Source organism: Vidua macroura, chromosome 2 (assembly GCF_024509145.1).
Source record: "Vidua macroura isolate BioBank_ID:100142 chromosome 2, ASM2450914v1, whole genome shotgun sequence".
NCBI classification, from domain to species: Eukaryota; Metazoa; Chordata; class Aves; order Passeriformes; family Viduidae; genus Vidua; species Vidua macroura.
The window spans coordinates 5,794,107-5,818,246 of NC_071572.1; the positions used below are offsets into that span (position 1 = coordinate 5,794,107).

General features: G+C 42.0%; 1 protein-coding gene across 5 annotated transcripts in view; it reads left to right on the plus strand.

The window, feature by feature from the left end:
- Positions 1-24,140, plus strand: part of AGPAT3 (1-acylglycerol-3-phosphate O-acyltransferase 3) — an 86,972-nt gene that overhangs the window by 35,710 nt on the left and 27,122 nt on the right. For 3 of the 5 annotated variants that reach the window (XM_054004426.1, XM_054004441.1, XM_054004436.1), the window contains one exon: positions 1,796-1,916. The exons of the other annotated variants lie outside the window; for them this stretch is intronic. The gene's annotated coding sequence lies outside the window, so the exon portion shown is untranslated. The remainder of the gene's footprint in view (positions 1-1,795; positions 1,917-24,140) is intronic. 5 annotated transcript variants of the gene reach the window in all.

A 24,140-nucleotide genomic window follows, 5' to 3' on the forward strand; every position in this document is an offset into this window, starting at 1 on the left:
TGTCACAATTACTCTGTCTCCAAGTTTACACTTTTAATGTGATGCCACATGGAAAAGTATGTTTGTTGAATATCCAGATAGCAGAGACTTGTATTTATTTTAAACGCATTCCTAATAACCAACCTGTCTTGTTATGATCTCCTTGTAGCTTCACGTTCTGATTCTTTGTCAGTCTTTGCTGAAATCTTGCATGCTGTTGATGAGTTCTGTAGCCTTTCTTACATGTGCCAAGTCAAACTGGTTTATGAAAGTACTGCCACTAAAATCTTGAAATAAGTCTGCATCTTCTGCATTTTTAGAGATTTAAGTATAGTTGACTTTTAATTGAGTGTTGAGCAGATGCATGTGTTGGTTTTGTTGGATGGTTTAGAAGGCAAAACGTTGCAAAAAGCACTGTGTGTTTTTCAAATGTTTGCCTGGTCATGTTTTCCTTCTCTTTAGTGGCAGTGGTGTGAGGTGATCCCCTTCCAAAAGCCAGGAAATGTGTTTTGACATAAAACTGGCTTTGGACAATGTCCCAGCCTGGATAGACTGGCATTAACTGTCTGCAGAACTAAAGCTGAGCTGGGTGGGTAGGAGTGTCCAGGGTAACTGGTGTTTCCTGGTACAGTTTGGTTTCTACAGCACAGTTTTGTCTGAAGTAGGTTGGAATTGAGCAGTTTTCCAATGGCATCATGTCCAGGGTCAGTAGGTACTGTATGAACCCACCTGCCTGGTCCCTATTTCTGTTCCTCTGATAACACTGTCACAGAATTCTTTAAGTGTCTGAGTGTTTCATCACTGGTTACATCCTCTGGCAGGTACCTGCTGGGTGTCCTAATCAAACATTTATATTTGCAGACTTTGCATCCTGGTTAAAATAAGTTATAAGTGAAGTGATCCGTGTGAGAGGAGCACTCTTTGTTCTAACAACTTGCTAACTGAGTGGTGGATTATAGAAATGCTTTGTGTTAGCTTTTGTGATACATTAACTTGCTGGGCACATGTTTAGAGAGTTTTTTTTTTTTGTTTTGTTTTGTTTTCAAGGAAAAACAAGTTTGCAGTCTGGTAAATCTGAGTGTCTTCAGGGCTTTTCTCATTTTTGAAGTCTGGGCTGTAGATTTCTGCATGAAACTTTCATGGTGTGAGGCTTGTGAAATTAGATAACATGCTTTAAACAAGCCACCTTTGGGTAAAGTACATCTCTAATTACTGAGACTAAATTATGTGGAAAGTGAGCTTGTGTCTGAAGTAAATCTCCAGTTCAGTAATCTAAAATTAAATAATGATTAGCTTAATTGCTTAAGGATCATAAAAACACTCTTAATAAAATATAGGGATTAAGTGTGTGTTCCGAGAGCAGATAATTGCTTCTGCTTCATTTTCAGTAATTTCTCTCAAGACAGGGTTTGGAGGTAAGAGAAATAAAATAACCTTTTGTTATGCTGATTAGTAAAGCCAAGAAAAGTAGGCTAGTTCTTATGTATGCAAGCCCTTGCTCCTGTCTGAATAGAAGCTGCAATTTCACTATTATTGGTAAATTTAGAGCACTTGCTTTTAATTTCATAGATATGTGCCAGTTAGTCCCTCTGAAAGCAATAGTAGTTGATACCTGTGGAGCTGAATATAGTAATATATGTGTGAAGAAGGATCAAGTAGGGTTTTTTTCTTCAGAGAAAGGAAAGACTCATAATTTTACTAAGAAGTGTTTGAGTTATTCATTACCTGGGTTGTCAGCTGCTTGTTTGCATTGCATTTTGCTTCTAAACAAAATATTTTTACCTTCATTCACTGGAGAATTTTTTTTTGCTTATAGGCAAATGAGAAAGCAAATCTCTTGAGACATAAGCAGTGGTACTTCCCTGGAGGGAGGAGATGGGGATTCTCCTGTTGCTCTGAGTGTTGCCAGGTGCCAGAAGTGGTCCCCAGTGGTGGTGGTAAGAAAGAAATCATCCCCCACGTTTCTGTATTTGTGTTTTGTCTGTAGCAATATGCTTTTTTTTTTTTTTTGGGGGGGGGGGGGAACGGGTGTGCAAATCCTGTTCTTTTCACAGAGCTGCATGAACTGCTGGGAGAGGTGTCAGATGTCTCCCACTCGGAGAATTTCAGTTTAGGAATGAAATCAGCACTTGAGCTTGTTGCTTCTGCTGTCTCATGTATGCTGTATCTGCTGGTAATCATTGTAGCAGGGATTTAACCACAAGCAAACCTCCGTGGGACTCTAGAAATACTTATCTGTCTCCTTCCTCCTTAAATGTAGAAGAGGAACTATGTCCTTATAGTGCTTGAAGGACCTCCTTTATGGGGTTCATAGAAATCTCATCAATGCTGACTGGGGTTATCCTAGGCTGCCTTTAATCTGAACATCTTTACATTTTATCCAATAAGTGGGTATGAAAATGTTAAGTATATCAGCAAGCTTCTTACTTTTTGCCTTTTTTTGTAGTCTGTCCTACAAACAGTGACAGGGAAGGTGGAAAAGTGGTGAGACCCTGCTGACACAGCAGTGGAACAGTTTTTTTTCAGGACAAGAGCTTAAAACCTGTGGTTACTGTCAGATGTTGACATTTTAATGGTGATGTCCGATGACCTGCCCCTTCAGGGGCTATTAGTAGATTTTTTGGTAAGAAAATAATTTAATCTTGGTGATTTTGCAAAGACTTGAATTATTGCTTTGGTATTCTATCACCTTTCAAGGTCTATTGTAGGACAAGTAGTCTCCCTAAAAATGTTAATTTCTGTGAGATATTTCTCAAAGCTGTGTTTCATAAAGCAGCACATACTAGAACAGCCACAATCTGTGTTCAGGGCATGTACTGACCCTGTGGAAAGTTACATCCCTTTAAGATGTACATTTTCCTGCTGTAAAGGAAGGGAGAGCATTGATCCCAGCTCATTAGGTGGGCAAATAGACACTTCCTGCAAGCCCAAAATATCCTTGGGTCAAAAATTTTACCCCCCAAAATTAGCTATTGCAGCTGAACATGGCTGACTGCCTGCAGCTTTGGTGTGTGGAGGGACACCCAGCAGGTTGATTTATAAAAGTAGTCTTGTCCCAGTGTCATGGTGACCAGCTGCTTTCACAACTGGGTGTGTAAAATGTTTTTGCCCCTGTGCTCCTTGACACTGGTGTAGGAGCAATTCCCCAGAAACACAAGAAAGCTCATTTTTTATCTAGCTGCTGTTTTGTAGGATGCTTTTCAACTTACATGGCTGCAATTTTTGCTTTTCTTCTTTGTGTGTAAGGCTTGAAAAGGCCATTGATGTTGTTACTGAGAAGCTAAAATACGCTGAGGTGGCAGGGGGGAGCAAGATTTTGGATTGTGACAGCTCTTGAATTGTCAAGCTGTGCTTCTGTTCAGAGAAGAGAAAATCTGAGTTCCTCATGCCCACGCCTATTACCTGTGCCCTTGTGTGATGTTGCCTGGGTCTCTTGTCTTGGGTCACTAGAACCTGTAATGAGGAATAATCTGCAAATTAACTGTTCTGAGTGAATGAATGGCCATGCTGGAAGCTGCATGGATTGAATAACCCCCTGAGTAATTCCTTCAGCCTTCGCTTTCTTGATTGTCCCGTGGAGGCCACCCAGATGATGAGGGGGCTGGAACACCTCCACTGTGAGGAAAGCTTGAGAGAATTGGGATTGTTCAGTCTGGAAAGGAGAAGGTGACCTTATTGTGGCTTTCCAGAGCCTAAAGAGAGCCTGCAAGAACGATGAAGAGAGACTATTGACAAGGGCATGGAATGATAGGACAGAGGGAATGGCTTCACACTGAGAGGGAGTAGGATTAGGTCAGATACTGGAAAGAAATTCTTCCCTGTGAGGATGGTGAGGCCCTGGCACAGATTGCCCAGGGAAGTTGTGAATGTCCCATCCCTGGAAGTGTTCAAGGCCAGGTTGGATGGGGCTCTGAGCAACCTGGGATAGAGGCAGGTGTCTCTGCCCATGGCAGGGGGGTTGGAACTGGATGATCTTTAAGGTCACTTCCAGCCCAAATCATCCTGTGATTTTGTGATCTGTCACCTGCTGATGTTGTCCTTATTGTGTGTCTTACTGAGGGGGGATTTGTCTCTCTGACTTGTCAATATTACAATTTGTAGAAATTGCTGGAAAACTTAGTTGGAAGCACAAAGAGGAAGAACAAAGTAATCTTTGGATTTATCAGGCTAGACCTGAAAGCAGCTCACAAAAGCAGTCATGGCAGTCACAGTTTCAAGAGTTTCTACAGTTCAAGCAAGGTGAAATATAAAGTATATTGGAAGACCAGTTACAGTCCCTGTTTTCATATTTAATTTACCAGTGTGGAGGCTGTGGTTAGGTTTCAAAGCCTGTAAGACAGGCCTCTCCATGGCAGAGTGATGTTCTGAAAAGCTGCTCCCAGAGGTATGATCCCTGCTGTTAGTCTGGTGTGGTCTGGTTTTTAGGCAGAGTCAGTTTTGCACAACTTGCAGAAGTAATGTTCTCTCCTATCTGTTTTTCATAAATAGGCACTGAGTTGTTGCACCTTTGATTTGAAAGGTGAAACTACTTTATGAAATACAAAACACCTCAAAATCCAAACCTAAACAAAAAACCACAAACCCAACAGTTTAGATTGAGACATATCTTGTTGGTAGATATGTGGGATGAGTAATAACTGTAAAAGCAGTTATACAAGCAGACCTTGAGGACATGCTGACCTTAAGCATGAGTTTAGCATTAATTTACTACTGTAGTAGTGCCTGGGAGGAAAGGCTTATGAGCAGTCAGTCAAACCAGGCATAGAAAAAGCTCCCAGTTGCCTGGAAGTAATGAACTTAGTGACAGTACTTCTGATTAAGGCAGTGAAGTTTCAATTATTCAGTTATTTAGAAATCTGGTTTACTACAGTTAAGGTAAAAAGAATTTAAATAGAACCAATAAAAAGTAGTTCATGTTTAATGGGCTTAAAAGTGAACAAAATCTGCAGATTCAAGAAGTAATTATACATTGCTGAGTAAATAGCAGAAGTTTCTTGTTCTGTATCTTGATTGGAGAAATATTGATTCTTTTAGATTAGTTCTGGTAATTAGACCAGGCTGCCTGTTTGTTTATTTTAAATGAAGCTAGTCTGGTTTGCTAGACTCATTGTCTATAAATGTGTCCTATATTAACACATTGCATTGAACTGCAGGCAGTTTGTAATACCCTTGAATATCTGATTTTTTGGGCATATAATTGCAGATGAGCTGAGGATTATTCTGACAGATAAAATGAATCATAAGAGCATAAATGCTGCTTCTCAAACTGCTACTCAGCCTGACTGAGGAGCTTTTGAAGAGCAGTGCCAATCTAGCAGTGGTGACATCCATAATTCCAGTTTGGCACATAGGGTCTTTTGAATATGAAGCTTTGGTACAGTGAACACCTCTCCTTACTAATCAGCTTCTAATTTTTCAAGTGATGGGGAGCAGTTTTTGACTTGGCAGTCAAACTGTTCAGAGACGCTGCAAGCTCCAAGAGAAGTCACTTTTATACTTCACATTCTGCATTTCTTCCAGGACTTTATAACTGTTCCAGCAAGAAACAATCTCTGCTTTTGTGGTTTTTTTTGTGTCTCTGACAGAAGTAGAAGCAATACAGAGGAATGTATGGAAATGTAGAAATTTCCACTCAGGCAGCTGCCCACCTGGCTGGGGTTGTGATCACAGACATCTCCTGTGATCCATTAGTGTCAGTATTTGTGGCACTTGTAGGACTGAAAAAGTACTCACAGTGGCAGAATATATGAATGTCCTTTTGTCTGGGTCTGTCAGAGCCAGTTTAACATGAGACCATGATAAAGAGAGCATCTGTGAAAAGTCCCAAAGTTTCACTATAAGCTGTGTTGCTGTCTGAATGTTGCTGGTGGAAGGCAAGTGTGGATTTCTAGTGGGCCAGTCATTCCTGGGATTCCTGCAGCCCTCAGTAAAAGGGTATTTAGGTCATGTCTCTCTCAAACATTGCATTAAAAAGCCACTGTTCAGAAGAAGCTGAACAAGGGACACTGAATCGTGACAGGGCTGACCAGTCCTGGATTTGTGATCTTTGTTGGCAGCGTATTTCAAAGACTCTGTGTGTTACCACAGAAGGGTCCCCTGCTCTGCAGAATCCAGATAGCCTAAATTAGCTATATGTGCTGCTAGAGGCCTATTTAGCAATAGAATGCCAAAGCCACCCAGGAGATGGGAGATATTAAGAAAAGGTGAGAGCTGTAGATGTTTCTTTTCAGGTTTTTGTCTGACACGGATTTTAAAGACAGATGGGATGTTTACAGAGTGGCTGCTGTGTAGTTTCCCAGCTGAATGGCCAACAAAACCCTGAATTTACACAATGTGCAGCAGTTAATTTTTTTGAATTGTGGGCTACTGCATTTGTAAAGAATTCTGGTTGTAATGTATAAAGATTCCACGACGAGCAAAAGTGCACATTTATGCGCATGCAACTCAGCTTTGTGTTCAAAAGATGATCTTCAAATTCACACAGGAGAAGGGATTTTTCTTTTTATGGTGGCTTGGGGGTTTGAGGGGTTTTATTGTTGGGTAAAGAGGTCAGTGTAAAGGTTGTGTGGTGAGTGGCTGCTGCCAATATTGGTACAGAGACCAGAAGGGGCTGGTGTGATCTTGACAGAAAACACAGAACAATAAAACTTTGTTCAGCATATATTTGTTTTTGTTATCAGTCTGCTTGGTAAGTCTGGTCTATCTTTTTAGGAAGATACCTGCTTTTGTGTATATGCAAAACCAAATCTGACCACAGGGGTAATTATGGATTCAGGCTGATAACAGCCTTGTGCAATATTTGTCAGTGAAATAATCCAAAAGAACAGATGTCTTATTCAGGAATGAACATGCTGCTGATGGCAGTCAGGGTGACATGCAAGAGAGTAGAAATTGGATCCCATAGAAGGAGGAAGGGGATGATGTGGGTCCCTGCCCTGCTATACAGCTCTTCCTTTCTTGCTTTCCCCCCCTTTGGGCTGTGATAGCAGATGCACAGCTCTGTGTGAGCAGTGTGAATGCACTGAGCAGGATCCAGCTCCCCACCCACTGTAATCCAGGCTGCCAGTTCAGCTCACTGAGCTTACAGAGAAACCTGCATTTTCAGGTCATACTCTTCACCTATTATTTGTTCTTGACTGCAGAAGAGTGGGTTTTATCTGAAGCTGCCTCAGTGACAGTCACTCAGCAGAACCCTACTTTTGGTGTTGGTATTTTTGCTTCTTTGTCTCTCCTGTGATGAAGATCTGAAACATCTGGATTTGGAAGAAGCGTGGCTTTTGTCTTCCCTCACTCTTCGCATGGCCTCTGTCTCCTTCCAGGCTCAAACCATGGAAAATTTCATGGTGGAAAAAAAATGAAAATGTATAGATATTTTATGTATATGAAAATGTACAGACAAGGTGTCTTTGTCCGTGTGACAAATGTCAGCCTGGTGACAGGAGGCTGGTTGGTCTTTATCACTTGTCACAGATCTGTCAGGAAGACTGAGGATTGTAAAGTCAAAATTGCATGGCATATATTCTGCTTCTCAGTTTTAGAGCTGCTGTTCTTCATTGCTGGTAAGCTGTGAGCAGTTCCTGGTTTGGAGGTACATTTCTAGGTGAAATCATGCAAATACTCTTCTGGGGATTTTTTAGACTTAGTATAGCAGGGCACTGGCAGGGGAAAACTTTCCTTCTGTCTCTCTTTGGTCGTGAAGCTGTGATTCCCACAGCATGTGGATAGCTCAGGTGTCACCTGAGGCCTTTGCTTTACCCTGTCCCTTTTAGTTATTAATCATAAAAATAATAAATAATCCTGTTTAATCTTTTCCATCCTGGCAGTGCAGCTTGTGGTAGCAAACTCTGGAGCAGAAGCACAAATGAAAATAGGGGATGTGCTGAGCCCTGCTCTGTCTCCAAGCTGGCTCTTAGGAGGTGGTGGCTTTTCCTCTGGACACAGATTCAGGAGGTGGTGGCTTTTCCTCTGGACACAGATTCAGGAGGTGGTGACTTTTCCTCTGGACACAGATTCAGGAGATGGTGGCTTTTCCTCTGGACACAGATTCAGGAAGTGGTGGCTTTTCCTCTGGACACAGATTCAGGAGGTGGTAGCTTTTGCTCTGGACACAGATTCAGGAGGTGGTGGCTTTTCCTCTGGACACAGATTCAGGAGGTGGTGGCTTTTGCTCTGGACACAGATTCAGGAGGTGGTAGCTTTTGCTCTGGACACAGATTCAGGGCTGGTTGCTTTGCCACCAGACAGCCCCAGGAGCTTTCCTGCCCCTGCCCGTTCACTTGCATCATGGATCCTGCATTACTGTGGATGAGAGAGCAAATCACTCTGCTCCTCTTCTGCAGAAGGCAGTGTTTTATACCTGAATTTTAAAGCAGCTCAGCACTTCTTGGAAGACAGGGTTTCCATGTCTTCCCAATTAGTGCTCAGTACTTCAAAGGGAAGCTTTGAACCTGGGCAGGGGCTTGCAGGCATGAATATGGTGCTTGCTGAGACTCTGTGTAGCAGCAGTCAGAGGATTCTCCTTGCTCAGCCACAGCACATTTGCATGCAGACAGATGTCTCCTGGCTGGCTTTCTCTCTGTCATGTGTTTGAGGCTTAATTTTTTTTTTTTTCTGCATAATTTTCCATCCAGAAAGCAAAGTGTTTCATTTTCCCTATAACATCTCTCAGGTGAGACTCTTTTTTGTTTCTCCTTTGTTTTGCATCCCTGTTTTAACAAGTGATGGGCCTGTGCCACAAAGCATTTTCCAGATTCACCCAATCTGTCTAGCAGGTGGCTCCCTAGGTTTCACAGCTTGGTGTGTAAATGCATTTAATGCTCCTGAAGTTTCTTTTGTAGTTTATTTTTATCTGAATACAAAGGATGAATTCCCATTTGTCCTGAAAATTCAATCACTTGGAGTGAAGAGGAGCATTGTATGTAGTCTTAGAGATGAGCAGATATTACTGAGGTTTTTTCTTAATAATCAGAGACCAAGATTGGCAGCATTTTGTAATTACATAACATTGATCTATTTTATACATTGCAAGAGGCCTATTACTCAAATAATTTTGTACTAATAGGACTTCTGTTAGATAACTCCTTTTCTGTTTGTTATGTAAGGGCTGGTATTATAGAATTGCTGTTTGAATACCAGCACTGTAATTTTAGAATAGCTTTTATAATAGAAATACCAAGTAAGCCTTGTTCCAAATATAGGCAATTATTCCAATATCATAATTATTTTTTTCCCAAATGAGGCCTCTTGATAATTGCTACTTTGGGTTTTGTTTTCATCTGAAAAATCACGATGCTGTCCTGTGCCCAGTCATAATCCATTATGTGCATTTTCTGTAATGAATGTTGTGCATTGGAAAAGTATTGATCAGCAGTCCTGGAAACTGGTGATTGAGCTTCACCTATGAAAACATTGCAAGTGCCAGTTTAGTGACTCTGCATGTCTGAAACACTCCTGTCATCTTTGAACTGTGTGTGTGTTTGTCTCTTGGGCTTTGGGGCTTATTTTGATGTTATTTGACATAACCTGATTTCTGCAACTGAGAACAGAAGCAGTGTGACCAATCTCCAAACGAGATTGGGGAACACAATCAATAAAAATTCCTTTGGAGCCCACAGAAACTGATTATCCCTAAGCAAGGAATTTAATTGCAAGCTATCTCCTTCATTGACAAACATGTAGATAGTAGTAAGACTTTTACCTTGGAGTTGCATGAGAAATGTGGTTGAGCTGTAGGTGAGGTTGCAAAAGGTTTTACAACAGGCCTGGACTATGTGCAGGATATAAGAGGACAAGGAGGACCTATTGACTTGGTGCATGGACAGCACCTGAAATTTTCCTTTATTTTATGAATGCTGTGGTGCTTCTATCCTGATTTTCCACTGGATTCTTATTCACCACACTTTCTGGAGTATGTTGTATTGAATTTCTGTGTGCTTTAAACTCAGAGGCAGCTTTTACGTTCTTTACGCAGCTCTGCTAAATCAGATGAAAGTTCCTGTTTGTCTGTAACTTGTACATTCACAGCCTCGTTCTTTGGGTTTTTTATATTTTTTTTCCCTTTTTGGCCAAATAATTCCAAACGTTGTCTATTTTTTGAATGGAAAAATGTTCTTACTTGTTTCATCTTAAGTGATTTTATGCTGCGTCTTTTAACTTTATTGAAATCTTCTAATGTGACTCTCCCTCCAGGGCAGCCAGGGTTGTAAGAGGGTCTTACACCATGACTTTGCTCTCTTTAGTGCTGTTGCTAAAGTTTAGTCAAAAAATTAGTGTCAGGGGCCTGTGACCTCCACTTAACTTTTACTTTTGGTATTTAAGCTAGATTTTGTTTGGATTTTGTTTCTTTAGAGACCTACCTCTGACCAGGTGAGTTATGCTGTATCTTCATAGAGGGCTGATAAATGGGAATCACTCTTCAGTCCAGCTGCTGTGTCCCGGTACAGATGTGCCCTCAAGTCTCTCTTTACCTGGACTGTCCAGATTATGGTGCAGAGCATCTGCATGGGGCTGATGCCTTGTGAAGGCTGACCTAGAACAGAGACTGGACGGAGCTAAAGAATAAAGTAGGTATTTATTAAGAGGCCTCAATAGATCCGCCTTGGGCAGCACAGCCCAAAATGGCCACAAAATGCACGACCACTCACGGGGTCTCACACTTTCATGAGTTTTGGTCCATTAGCATATTGGAGTTAATTGTCTAATTACAGCTCCAGCCCATGAAGTCCCATCCTTCTTGTTTTACTCTCTTTGGTCCACTGTTGTTTATGATCTTGGGCCTGAGATTTGGATCATTTGTCCTTGGTCCCCAACTACAGCAGGAATTGTTTTGTTTCCCTATTCTGTGAAGGGAGCTCACCATCCCCTGGTATGAAGCTCAGAAGTACACACTAAAGCAGCACAGAATCTGAAAAATAGAAAAGCTGAAACCTGAGGCATCAGGGTCCTGAGCTTTACCACCCTATCAGCACCGTGTTCCTGCACAGGGTGTAGCTGCTGCCACCTCATTTCTTCCCTCTCCAGGCTCCAATATCTCCTTTTTGTTAACCAAACTCCTGGACTGTGCCTACTCAGGCCTTCCAAAAGCCCTGATTGTGGAGCAGGGAGGAGAGAGGGGAAACACATTGTCATCTGTCGAGTGCTGTGATGGGAGGCTGCTTTGTGCTGGAATCTAGATTTTGTTAAAATCTTTCATCAGCTCCTGCAGAAACAAAAAGTGTCAAGCGGCCGTGCTGAGCACACGCACGACCACGCGAGCGAATCCGGTCGATTGTAGCCTGGTAATTTCCTCTAAGGAGCTTACTGGATTAGAGCAAAAGCTTGGTTTGCCAGCAACACCACCTGACCGTAATATTTATTGAGCAGTATTACCTGTTTTAAATATTAGTCCACTTCTGCCCCATTCATGCCTTCATTCTTGAGGTAAGAGGGGCTTTTTTAGTTCAGTGGCTCACAAAGCCGTGTAGCAGAGAGGACACCCAGCTGATTTTTCGGGCTGCTGAGCAGGCAGTTTTAGTAGCTGAAGCACTTCCAGATTTACCTCGATGTGCTTTTGTCACCATAATCCCTCCTCCATGTCAAGACTGATTCGCTTTCCTAGGCAAGACTCACATCGTGCGTTTTTGCTGTTCCATTTCTTCTCCTTTTTTTTGTTTGTTTGTCTGATTATTAATCAATAACAAATTGGGAAGATGTTGGTAAACCAGTCAAGTATATGCTTATTAGCTGGAGTCTGCGCTACACTGATTGTCCTGGCTTTAGCCTATTACTTGTATTGGTAAGTTGGATTTTTGTACTGCAGCTGTGCTGGTGGTGGCTTGTCCTTTAAAGAGCTTCCTTGGGGTGAGCTGGAGAGTGGTGGTAATTTTTGAAGTGCTCTGGAAGGCCGGTGTGTACTTACTAATGTGTGGCTGGGGTTGATACCTTCCCTGATTTCCTCTGGTGCCCTTGTTACCATGGGACTCGGTTTTGTTGCCTTCTTTTTGTGTTTTTATTCAGCTGAGAGCACAGTGGCTAAGGATGCCACTTGGGCAAGATGGTGACTGTGTAGTTCCCTTTTTTTTTTTCTGCAAGCCTTTATAGAGCTCTTTCACTCTCATTTTGTGCTCTTAGTGTTATTGCAGCTGTGTCTCACACAGAAATTAGGCTGACAGGCTCACCGTGTATTAGGGTGCTTGTGGGACACGTATGTCTTCAGCATGGAAAAGGGATGTTTCAGGCAGGTGAAAATTAAGATTCACCCCTTGGGGGTGAGCTGGGCCTGGGAGGGTGGTGGCTGGGAGCCCACATGTGCCTGGGAGTTTTGACTGGGTTTGGGAAGGATAGGAGCAGGGCAGGGCTGCCCTACTTTTCTGGGCTGGCCTTGTTTCTCTGTGTCTCCACACATGTCCAAGATGTTCAGCCAAAAGAAGTCTTGAAACTTTTTAGAACCTTGTCTGGAGCAAACAGTGACTTTTAGAAGTGCAAGCTGTTGACTGGCTTCAGTGAAAAAAATACACATCAACTGTAAAAGGAAAAGCTTGCTGGAGTTGGAATTAATATGGCTGTGCCTGGAGAACTTTCCAAGGGGTGTGACACTGCTGGGAACAAGTTTCCAGCATGACACATGAGTTTGTTTGTTTGTTTGTTTTATAAGGTGTTTAAAAACAAAAGAAATTAAAATCTGTGTAGGATCATCTTGGTTTTATTTTGCCAAGTTTTTCCTCCAGGCAGTTATGCCTGTACTACTTACAAGCCTACAATCATCTGTGTGTGTGTGTGTATGCACACACTTGTAATATTAATGAGTTTATTTACATTTAAGCTTTACAGTGATTCTCTGTAGATATGTAAACTCTCAGCTATACGGTGTGGCAGTTCAAATTAAAATGTATGTGATTGCTAGTCTGTGTAGTCCTCAAAATGTGCAAGAAAACAGAAACGTGTAAGTGACTTTACAGTTTTAAAATCAGGAAATCTAGAGCTTAAGGACATCTATACCTGTCCTGATAAAAGTTATTTTAACAAAAGAAAGTTCATGTGGTAAGTACATACGTGAACCCAGTGTAGTTTTTAATTAATTCTTCATGTCTTAACTCAATATTGGGCTGTGATGTGTGCATCTGACAACAATTAGATTTTGTACTGATGCAAATATAAATTTGTGTGCATTGTGCATACAGTGTAACATGCACACATCTCTTAGAAATCTTTCTTTCCCCTTACTTTGTTCCCTCTTAAAATTCTTGACTTGAATCCAGGTCAAATCTGGTTTGCAGGAGAGATTACAATTCTGCACACAGCAGGAATTAGCTGGTATTAGGTCAGATCCTCTTCTTCGACAACTCAAGGTTCAGGAGAAAATTAATTACATCACCTGCTTGTTTGTGAGAAGAGAGCTCATTTAAACCTCTTGATTAGATGTACATGAGACTTGATGCAAGTACCTTACAGCGCTTTTTTGCTTTTGTTGGTTTGGGTATTTTTAACTCTTTAGTTTGTTGTTGCTTGAAGAAAGCTGACTTTGATAAATATTTTAGTTCATTAATTTTTAACATAAGTCTGCCCTGTAGGAATTAGCTAGAAAGACTAATTATTTCTTTTCTTCTTAAATATGTTAGTTTGGCTGCTGCAATTCCCTTAGAATATCCTCAGATGGAGCTGGGGTGATTAAGATCAGAGATCACCAGTTCAGCAGGCAATCAACTTTGAATATTGAGAGATTAACTCGGGGTTGTTTTTTTTTTTTGCTTTTTTTTTTTTTTCTGTAATTCCATCTGATCTTTTGCTTCTCCTGGGTTGGAGCACCCTTATTTACTTGCTGGACCATATGTATTTTGGTCACTTTCTGGGCTAAATTGAATTTGTCCTCTCTAAGGAATTAATCTGAGGAAGTGAAGATTCTTTGTTCCTCTGGGACTTGTGGCACCCTCAAGGCTGAGGCTCCCTTGTTGCATTTCTCATGCAATATAACCCCAAGCCTTGGAAATCAGCATGTCCCTTCTTCTTCCCCCCAAAAAAAAGAGAAAACCTAGAAAGAGAAAGATAAATATGCATTTCTTGGATATGTGAAGGCTGGTGCTCAGGCAGTGGTGAAAGGATGAGGGGTCACCACAGTCTCAACATTACAGGCAGCTGTTTAGGGAATAATCCAGAGGGTTCCCCCATTACCCAGCCATGTCCCTGCACGCAGGCTCCTTCTGATACCAGGTGTGAATCCTCACAGGATACACCCAGTAGTGCAGAAACAAAGTACACAGAAATTATAACAGCATTAGGCATCACATTTTCTTCTTTGCTCAGTCATTGCTGCTTCAGAGAGTTTCTTTGGTTAAATTCTTTCCACCACACGAGCCTCTAAAAGAATTGTCCTTTTTCACCAATCAAGAAATCTCTTAGCCCATAAATAATGTATTTATCACTCTGTGTAGGCTTGTCATCACTTGATATATAGGATAAACGCATAAGAATCCTCTGTACTTTTTTGTGTGCATTTTTATTGACCATTTCCAAGCTACAAAATATTTGGAACAAATGCTTTTCCTTTCTTTTTCCCCTGCTGCCAAATCTGCCTTCTGTTTCAGCTTCTGGCCACCAAAGGAACCTGGAATACTAACATGTATTTAGTGTGATTAATTGGTGTACTTTGTATTAGAAGTGAAGGTAATTTGACACAGTGATCTTACCTCATTCCTAGAGCTGCCTTGTTGCTTGAGTGAGGTGCCCAAATGGCTGAACTTGCCATGAATGCTTTGATTTTATTAATGCACCTTAAGAGCAAAATAATTCAGATCACAACATTTTAGATGCTGTTGTATTTTGTGCTGCAATAGATTAATGTTTTTTGAGAAGGGACACCTATGCTAGACTTCTAGTTTTAATGACCTACATAATTTCACTGCCCCATGGTTTTTTTTGGTTGTTTTTTTTGTTGGGTTGTTGTTGTTGTTGTTGTTGTTGTGTTTTTTTGGTTTTTTTTTTTTTTTTTTTTTTGCTTATTGACCAAAACGGTGCTTTGCTGTCTCTGTTTCTCTTGTTTGAAGCAGTAGTTTAGCACATGATGTCTATCTTCACTTGGATTTTATTAGCAATTCCCATAATGGTGTTTTTGGACTGAATGTATTCTCTGGTATTTCAGCCACAATAACCTGGAGGTTCCTAATTTCTACGTGCTGGGGGGGGTGATGCACAGACAATGGGGACAGGTTGTTTCCGTGGGAAGCTCCTGGCCATGGGAATGGTTTGGTGCTCTGGGGAAGTGCAGTGTAAACACTAAACTGGTGAAATGTGAGCACTGAGCCCTGTTGCTGTCACCTTAGGGCTGGGTTTGTGTCATCTGTCATCTATGGATAGTGTGCCTATAATCTAGCGGCCCGTGCTTGAAATATAACTGTTTGTGTAAATGCCACTGTGTGCTCTGCTGCTTTATTTAGGCAGCTTAAAGTGAAGCACTGAGCTGATAGGTGTCCTACATTGACTGAGGAGTTGTCTCTGAGATAAGTGCCTGGAGATTAAAGCAGCCTGTGTCTTCCTCGCACACCCGTAGCACCAAACCACGCACTTTGAGGAGCGAGGAGTATTCCTCTGCATCAGGAGTTTGCAGAGAAAGAAGTTGGAGCTCTGAGCAGCGTTCTCAGTGTGGATTTCAGAGGGTTGTTTCTGTGCTGTGGCTGCTGCTCGTGGAAAATATGGAAACCTCAACTAAAAGCTCCTTACCCAAAGAATTTTGTGCCATGTCCACGTGCCTAAACCATGAATTTATCTGGGCTAACACAGCATTGATGTGTCTTTAAATACAGTGAGCTGAAGAGGCTGACGTTGGCAGACTTTTCAGCCTGCTTTGCTATGGAAATAAAACTTAGTGTTGTCCTGTTCAAATACATTTATCTGTGTCTCTCTTCAGTGATATGTTTTGAGCTCGTGGAGGAATTTCCAGACACACTTTGCTGGCTGGCAGGCATCTATGAGGGTGTCTCCAAAATAACTGGAATACTACAAGTTTCATGGAAGTAGCCTGGGAGAGGAGAAAGGGGCTGCTAAGAGCCTGTTGTGACAAAGCTGGATGTTCTTTGCTGCCCATGTCTCTACATGGATGTGAGCACTGTCAACACTAAAATCCAAGTTCATAAAGAGCCAGGCTTTTGGAACAACATGCTAAATTCCATTCTCTGGCAGGCAGCTCTCTAAGCTACTTAAGCTCTTCTCTGCTACCAGAGCAATTGTTATCCAGGAACTAAACAGAGATTCCTATATTTGGGTCTGAGTTGGAGGTTAGATAAAACATGAGATATTAAAGGCTGGAGGAAAGGCTGGAAGAGCAGCTGTTGACACTGCACAGACTGCTTTTTCCTTTTGAACACAAACCAAATTGACCTCAGGGACTTGGCTGATCCTGCTCCATGCAGTGGTTGCTCTGCTACAGACCTCTGGTCCAGAGAGGCAGCAGTTCCCTTTCCACTGAGGATGTGCAGCAGCACAGTTCCCCAGGCATTTGGTCCCCCATGGCTGATTTGCTTGCTCTTTGCAAACAAATGATGTCAGACTGTGATGTGAGAGAGATGTGATTTAGCACTGTGAAATCTGGAAGACACTGCCAGAGACACCCATCATTTCAGTGCTAGCAAAGGGATTAAGAGGAGCAAAATAAATGTAAGTAATACTTAAACTTAGGTCTGTCTTAAGAAGGATGAATGCTTCAAATCACATTAGATTTAGCTGGTAGAGTTAAAAATGAATCTGGCTGAGTTTACCTGATAAGGTGTGTCTGTACTGCAGCTGGGATGTGATTAGTTTTAAAGGAGGGGTGAAATGCTTGTAATAGTAGCCATGACAACCTAAAGCTCATTGCAGGCTGCAAAAAACACCTGGGAAGTGGAATGAAAACTCAGGCAGTTTGGACTTAATTATTATTGCTCCATGTGCAATGCCTGCCTTCCTGTACAGCCCACTGATGCACATTTCAAGGAGAGAGGTCTCAGGATGGCTTCACACGGTCAAATGAGAGAACTCAGCATCTTTTATTCTATGGAGATTGTCATTGTGGGTTTGTCATTAAAAATAAAGGCAAAGATAGAATATAGTTGGGTGGGTGTGATTTGAGTATGAGGCAGCTTTGAGCCAAGCTTATTTCAGAAATAGGTTGGTTTGCTCAGGGCTTTGTCCAGTTGGGTTTTGAAAATGCCCAAGGATGGTGTTCCCTCAGCCTCTTTGCAGTCAACTGGCTGCAGTGCTGAACCCACTGTTCTGTGTTGTTAACACTGCTGGCAGTAATATAAATTGGTGTCATCTTTTAAAGAGAATCTTATTAGTGTATGTCCAAAAGGGAATAATGAGTCAGTTTTTCCAGAGGTGGCTGCTTGGGACAGGCCATTTGAAAATGCAAACATCTAAAGTTTGGTAGACTTTGAAACTGAAGTAAACCTCAGAGAAGCCTGTGGGTTTTCTTTTTTTGGTGGCCCTTTTTTTGCCTGAGAGACTCAAACCAATGCAGGTGTGCATGGTTTGGCCTTGTCTGTGTGAAGTGCTGATTTCTCATCCTGCAGTAGGAGTATGCCAGGGAAACAGATGCTATCAGCAGCTGGAGTCACTCCCTTTCTCCTGTCTGTCCTATAGTTTGAAATATATATTGATCTGTAATTGTTTGATGATGCTTTCCCTCAGATTCCTATCATACATGTATTCTTTTTGCTTTTACACAGTCCAATACATTTATAAAACCAGAAGGTGAAAGCAAAACTTTGATGTGTGTAGCAAAGATCATAAAGTGCTCGTAGGAGCTGTCAGCCAGGGAAGGATTGAGGAGACCAACTGTGTACATGGGAGCAGGCAGGATGACAAAAATGAATACATTAACACAGAGGAGAGGGAGAAACTTTGCAGAGAAAACTAACTAGAAATGATGGTATGAAATGTCAGGAAAAAAAATGTTGCTCTTAAAATATAATAGCCTTGTTCAAAACTTCTTTTGAAAAGAAAATAGGAAACATGACTGGGGAAGTGGCCTGTAATATCAGAAAAATTAATGGGTACTCGAGTTCTTGTGAAATTACTGTAGAAATAAAACTTGCAAACCATGGAGATACTGTTTTGTATCTTGAGTTCAGAAATAGCATCAAATGCACTTTACTAAACAGACTATTTTTCTACTTGGTGCACATATTGCCATGGTGAGGGGAGAATTAAAAACAAATCATTTGTTCTCAAGAGATCAATAATAGAAGCTACAATTCTGAAAATAGATGTTTACGTGGAGAAGGAGATGAAGCAAGGATATTTTAGGTTTACTACCCTCTTGATGCGTCTGGGAAGTTTTTGGATCAGCTGGTGATTGCTCTGCTGGTCCAGTGGGAGCAGGTCTGGTGGAAGGAAGCTGATGAGCAGGGCAGAGCTGCACCAGGGTGATGTGTGTGGGGATGGATGCAGCTTCCTCCTGTGCTCAGTGGACTGGGAAACAAACAGCCCAGTTCAGAGGGGTTTTTCTGGCAATTAGTAAGCTCATCTTGTCTGACTAAATCCAAGTGCTATAGTGGTTATGGTTATTAATATAATACCATGTCTCTGTGCCATGATAGTAGTTAGCATCAGATTGATGGTGTCAGGACACCAGATTGTCATTTTACTCTGTGGATTCAGCAAGCTGAGGAAAAATAAAGTCAGGAGGATTTCTTCTGAGGTATAAATAACTCCTGTAGTTGCATGTAGTGAGGGGAGGGAAATAACATGCTAAATATTCTGGCATGGAGGTGGAGAGTGATAGATGGAAGATTTGTTCATGTTGTGGATTCAGGGGGGAGCATGGTCTGTACTCCTCCTCAGTTTCTCAGCTCTTAAGCCACATTCATTTATCTTCCCCTTTCTCTTCACCTGAGCAATTGTGAATCGGGTTTGGGCCCCTTGCTCCACAGCTATGTGGGGAAGCTGCTGTTTTGCAGGAGGTTTGGCTGTCCCTGTGCACTCTTTGGATTTAATTTTCTGGTGATATTGGCAGTGGCAGCCCCCAGGTCAGGTTTTCTGTTCAGCAGTTCTGAGGCTCACTTTGGAAATTGTTCCTCCATCCAGGGGAGTGACACTTGGAGCTGTGCACTCTGGTCTTTGGGGGAAACTATACACTCATCTGGAAACAGGCTACACTTTCTAAAAGATGCCATTCTATGTAATATTTAACTTCTTTAAAGCCTTGGCTTTGTAGTGTTTGTTGGGGCAAGCTGGGAAAAAAAAATCAGTATTATTTACTGTGTCTAATTAATATATTACATTCCAGTTCATCTGGTTGCTCCATAGTTCTGCCCTGGCCACTTGCTGTCAGTGAAACTCTCTTCAGCAAGGGTGGAGAAACTGAAATTTTTTGCAACCTGGTAGTTGCAAAAAGCAGAGCAGGTGACTCAGGCAAGGGCACTTAGCAAATCTGCTGTCAAACTGAAAATCCCTGCATAGGAATACAGAAATGCTGAAGTTAGAAATGCTAAAGCTTCTCTCTGAAATAGTTGTATTTCAGCCTGGTTTGTTTGGTTTGGTTTGAGCTTGTCTTTTTAACAAAGAAAAGTTTTTTTTTTTTATCTGATTAAACTTCAGAATTTGGGACCTAATGAGAGGTTTAATTACCAGATACAAGGTAGATGTTAATCTCAGATTAGAAATTAGGAGTCAAGGGGATGACGTATTATCTAAGCCTGTTACTCTCAAACTATTTCTTATTTTGCCCACAGTGTTCAATTAATACTTTAAAAGTGTCACTATCAGAGTCTAGACATAAATCTGACTAAATCCTGCTTTATGGTGCCAGTTGTAATTGTGATAGCTTCAGGTTTTTGTATTCATAAAAATGTATTTTCACCCATGCAGTCAAACTATCTGTCTTAATAACTTCAGAAAGAATGGAAAGCTTTGGAAAGATATTGAATTACTGTGAAAATCCACTCTGGGTAGTATTCTTCTCACTAAAGAGCAGCCACAGCCAGAATGTAAGGGAGAAAACAAGACCCAAGTGCCAGGGAAAGTCTGGCTGCTTTAAAATTCAGAGACCTCATTTTCTCCCACCTGCTTTTTATTCAGAGATTGCAAGAGACTCTTTTCTTTTTCTTTTTTTTTTTTTTTAACTCCCAGTTGGGTTTTCAACTTTGAATGAACTAGTTGAAATGAAGAAAATACTCACTACACCTGCTAGCTCTATCAAAACCAGAAGTAATTAAGGCAAAAAGTCTGTCTTTGCAAGAGAAATGGAAAATACTTACATTTGAGGGGGAAAATGTCAGTATCAGCATTTGCTCCATGGGAAAGGCTGAAAATAATAGAACTGCTAGATGCAGAATGTGATTTCCTGGTGGTTAAATCTTGACATGATTTCCAGTCGGGTTGCAAAAGTCCTGAGTTCTTCAAAATAAAAAAAGTTCCCATTTTTCATCTATATGAGAAGAACTTGCAGAGGTAACTTACAGCTCCAACTACTTCTGTGAAATAACATGTTTGTAAGTCTTGGTCTCAGTCTTCTTTTATCATTTTAAGCAGATAGTTCTTTTTGGTATTTTTAGTGTCTGGTGTGTTTTGTTTTGTTTTTTAATCAAACTAAAATCCTGGGTTGTATTTTTTGACTCACAATATGTACTTTATTGCTGGTTTTGCCCACCTTCATGTCAAGTTGTAGCTCCTCCTGGCCTGTCACAGCCATGGGAATTGTGTGAGCACCCAGCCTGGTCAGGGTTTCACAATATTCAAGGTGTCTGTGCAGAAATAACAGCAACCTGCATGGGGAACAAAAGTGGAGAAACCAAATATGTGCCACATTTTTAGCATTTGAGAAGTTAAGCTCAGGGTAGGAGTCTGTTCCAGTTGAGAACTGGGAAGAATTGCTTCCTTTTGTCTGTCCTTTTTGCAGGAGTATGTCTAAAATGTTCATCTTAATTTTCTTACTACTATGTACTGCTTGATCTATGCATTGACTTAACAGGAAAAATTCGACTGGCAGCACTCACTTTTGTGGGGAGGGAAGAGATTTGATGCTCTTGCCGCATTGCCTGTAAAAAAGAAACATTGGTGCATCTGTCCAAATGCAAATTTTATCACAGATTTGTGGGATTGCTGATACAGTGTAGCACTTAGAGAGGTGTTCAGACTGCAGCAGGATGGAATAAGTGATGAGCTGATTTGAGAAGAGCATTGATTATGGCTAGCCATAATTGTGGCATTACTTTTCAATCACAAGATCCATGCTCTCCTGGTTTCCACTTCCCACCCTTTCTCTGATTACAATGCTGATTTTCTACAGATCATTTCTTGCTGGGTTAAAATGAAGTTCCCTCAGGCCTACAATACCTATCCTGAAAATTGCTGGACCTCAGCATATTTTTTTTATCTGCGTGTATATTGATATATGAGCAAAGTGATTTTCAAATCCAGGGATTTCTGCCCTAATAGTGGGACCTGCCTTTGGCTGAGGGGCATTCTTTGGTGTGTTAGTACCTGCTGAATCTATGACATCTCCAGAGTACCCACACTGTGAGCACTAAACATGTCTGAAATTGGTCATCCCCTCCATCCTGCTGCTTCCAGGGAGAAACATTGCTTCCTGCTCCCTTACCCACAGCTCCATAGACCTCAGAGCCACATCAGTGTGGTGCTGAACACAAACTGGTCAGTCATGGCTTGGCTGCAGAGAGCAACACGAGCAAGTGGACAAGCAACAGGTCCCTCTGGGGGTGTGTTTTACATCTGCAACATCCTGAAGCTGTGTGTTGTCACTAAGGAAAGGATTTCCCATGCCTCGGGTATAACTTTGGGAGTAGAAAGCCTGCAAAACTCCATGGATATTGGGGATTTGATGGCTTTTTTTTTATGATGAGCATTCGAAACTGTTTAAATGTCTTGTGGTGCTGCTGGTGGCAATTTTGTTCACTGCAATCCAGCATTAAATGATGTGTGGGCCGTGCAGGGAGCTCCAGCTGGCTCATGGCTCTCCCAAGTATCCCTCCCTTTGTGTACAGGGTTAAAGGGGTGCACTGTGTTTGCCAAAGGTGCTCTGCTTGCTTCTGCAGCCAGGATTTTCAGCTGGAATACTGTGTGCAGTTCTTGTGCCCCCAGCACAAGGAGGATATGGAGCTGTTGGGCCGAGTCCAGAGGAGGCCACAAAGTTCATAGGAGGACTGGAGCACCTCCCCTCTGGAGACAGGATGAGAGATTTGGGGCTGTTCAGCCTAGAAAAGAGAAGGTTGTGTTTAGACTTCAGCCAGGATCTGAAGAGGCCTGCATGAAGCCAGAGAGGAACTGGAGTGACAGAACATGGAGAATGACTTCAAACTGGAAGAGAGTGGGGTTAGATTAGATGTTAGGAAGAAATTCTTCCCTGTGAGGGTGGTGAGGCCCTGGCACAGGTTGCCCAGAGAAGCTGTGGCTGCCCCATCCTAGGAGATGTCCAAGGCCAGGTTGGACAGGGCTTGAAGCAACCCCCCTGCCCATGGCAGGGGGTGGAATGAGATGAGCTTTAAAGTCCCTTCCAACCCAAACCATCCTGTGATTCTGTGATGTCCTTTCTTATTTATCCCTGGTGAGTGAACCTGTCTAAGGAAAGAAAGGGAGTGTTCAGCATCAGGAGCATCCCAGTTCTACCTCAGGCATAATCCAGCCAGTTTTACCTCAGGCAGGACACCCTGCCATTGCACTCGGGGTGAGATTCCAGGGAGCAGTTACCAGGACTGAAAATATTTGCCTGTCCTTTAAAGAAGTGCAGTGGACCTGCTAGACGTGCTGGAGTGTGCTGAGCTCTCCAAGAGCTTCTCCCAGCCTGCTTTTGCTCTCAAAGCAAGCTGGAAACGTGACAGTTTTTTCAGAACTTGGGGTTGGTAGACAAACCAAACACCAGGTGGGCAGGCAGTGCCTGCAGCACTGTGCAGTGATGGGATGGGCTCAAGTCCACTGTGGCACAAAGCAGGGCTCTTGCTCAGGCCTGGGAAGCTGTTGGTGTGTGTGAAATAAATAGGAGAGTATGACACAAGGGAAGGAATAGGGAACTGAGGAGCTAGCAAAGATTAGCATCCTGCTTCTCCCTTGAGGGAGTTTTATCCAGAGTGGCCAAGTGGGGGGAGTAGCTGCCACCACGCAAACAAGGCCAGGGAGAAGTTTAGAAGTTCCCAAGAGGAAGAACAAGGCTGGCAGAAGGTGTTTGACAACCATTCCTGAGTGAGTCACGCTAAGCTGTCTGTCTGGAGCCAGGAGGAATTTGCAAAGCTGAATAATTGTTCCTATTTATTTCTTAAAATATACAGAATATGACAGCGTTCTAGCTCGTGCGTTTCAGTGTAAATGTCTTGCAGTGGGCTGGTATGTCCCCCTGGTTTTAATCCTTTTTTCTTTGAAATTGCAGTCTTGCTTATCTTCTGTTGTTCCATCCTGCTATGTCTTGCTGTGCTGGTGGGAGCATGGATGTCCCTTGACTTGGCTCATGTCTCTATGTCTTCCACTTAAGATGAAACCAGGAGTAATCTGTGTCTACCTGATTTTGGTTTTCAAAATCAGGCTAATTATGTGGTTGTATGGTTTGTAGAACAATGTAAGTTACAGGCTGTTTACTTTTCCTCCTGTTAGCAAGCAGGTAAAAGAAAGCTTGAGCTCAAATACTTGCAGTTGGGTAAACCCTGGTGATCAGTAATATTCAAGTTTGGGACAAGGTTTGTTAAGGCTGAGTTCTACAAGAGCTCTCACAAGTATCTGTAAATATGCATATACCCACAAGACCCATCTGAACCTGTGAGAAATGAGGCAAACTTGCCAAATTTGATGTTATTATCTAATCTAAATTTAATAGCCAATAAAGGTTTTGTAATTACAGTTCAAAGAAAAATTGATTTTGCATTGCTCATAGTGAAACAAAAGTGTGAGACTGCAGACTGAGGGATGACAAATGTGTGTATCCAGGGGAGAAGCAGCACACAAACACCTACCAGCAGTTGTAAGTGACATACTCTAATAGGAGCTATTGAAAGTTTATTAAACATAAGGCAGTGATTGTCTTCCTGAAGGAAAAAAAGGTTGGGTGCATCTCGGGGTCTGCGATGCTGGAACGACCCCAAGATTGTAAAAGTCTTTGTTTCCCAGCCTGTGCAGCCAAAGGAGTCTGAAATGCGTAGGATCGACTTCTCAAGGTTGTTTATTTTTCCTTATCTATAACATTCTTTCTCTGACCTGCCGAGCTCTGTCTA